Source organism: Hylobates moloch, unplaced genomic scaffold (genome assembly GCF_009828535.3).
Source record: "Hylobates moloch isolate HMO894 unplaced genomic scaffold, HMol_V3 SCAFFOLD_13, whole genome shotgun sequence".
Classification (NCBI taxonomy): domain Eukaryota; kingdom Metazoa; phylum Chordata; class Mammalia; order Primates; family Hylobatidae; genus Hylobates; species Hylobates moloch.
In genome coordinates, this window is record NW_026652288.1 from 15,454,127 (window position 1) to 15,455,323 (window position 1,197).

The 1,197-nt window shown below is 40.3% G+C and overlaps 1 non-coding gene across 1 annotated transcript; it reads left to right on the top strand.

The window, feature by feature from the left end:
• Positions 1-283: 283 nt before the first annotated feature.
• Positions 284-387, top strand: LOC116481356 (small nucleolar RNA U13). Its single transcript, XR_004251520.1, has one exon. It is a non-coding gene; the product is annotated as a small nucleolar RNA U13 (small nucleolar RNA).
• Positions 388-1,197: the final 810 nt, after the last annotated feature.

A 1,197-nucleotide genomic window follows, 5' to 3' on the forward strand; every position in this document is an offset into this window, starting at 1 on the left:
GAGGCCAAGGCTGGCGGATCACTTGAGGCTAGGAGTTCAAGACCAGCCTGGCCAACATAATGAAACTCCATCTCATCTCTATAAAATATACAAAAAAACTAGCCAGGTGTGGTGGCTCACACCTGTAGTCCCAGCTACTCAGGAGGCTGAGGCAGGAGGATTGCTTGAACCCGGGAGGCAGAGGTTGCAGTGAACTGAGATCGTGCCACTGCACTCCAGCCTGGGTGACAGAGTGAGACCCCCATCTCAAAAAATGTTTTAAATTAAAAAAATAAACGAAGTGACCCTTTTGTAGATCATAAGCATGATGACTGAGTTTTCAGGTGCATGTGTGAGATGTGCCTCCCTCAAAGCTTGTTCAGACATTGGCACATTACCTCTCTGATGGGAAGAGAAATAATTAAATTAAATTAAACAATAAATTAAGCAAAAACTAATAGAACTGCAAGGAGAAATAGCCAAGTCCACAATTATGGTCTGAGAACTTGCTGACCCTCTCTCAATAATTATAAAACAAGAAAACATATAATTAGTATGAATACAGATGAGTTGAAAACACTATCAACCAAATTGACTTAATGGAGATTCATAGAACACTCCACCCAGCAACAGCAGAATATACACGCTTTTCAAGTGCACATGAACATTTACCAAGATAGACCATAATCTACCATAAAACAAGTAAGTCTCAGTATAATTTTTTTTTTTTTTTGTGATTGAGTCTCGCTCTGTCACCCAGGCTAGAGTGCAGTGGTACCATCTCGGCTCACTGCAACCTCTGCCTCCCAGATTCAAGAGATTTTCCTGCCTTAGGTTCCCGAATAGCTGAGATTACAGGCACCTGCCATCACGCCTGGCTAATTTTTGTATTTTCAGTAGAGACGGGGTTTCACCATGTTGGCCAGGCTGGTCTCGAACTCCTGATCTCAGGTGATTCGCCTGCCTCAGCCTTCCAAAGTGCTGGGATTATAGGAGTAAGCCACCATCCCTGGCCTTCAGTATACTTTTAAATATTCAAGTCTTTGCAAAGTATATTCTCTGACCACAATGAAATTATAAATTAATAGTAAAAAGCTAGAAAATCCAAAATATTTGGAAACTAAATAACACACCTCTGAATAATCTGTGATTGAAAGAGGAAGTCTCAAAGTAAATTTAAAATATTTTCCACTAAAAGAAAATGAAAACAAAGCAGTA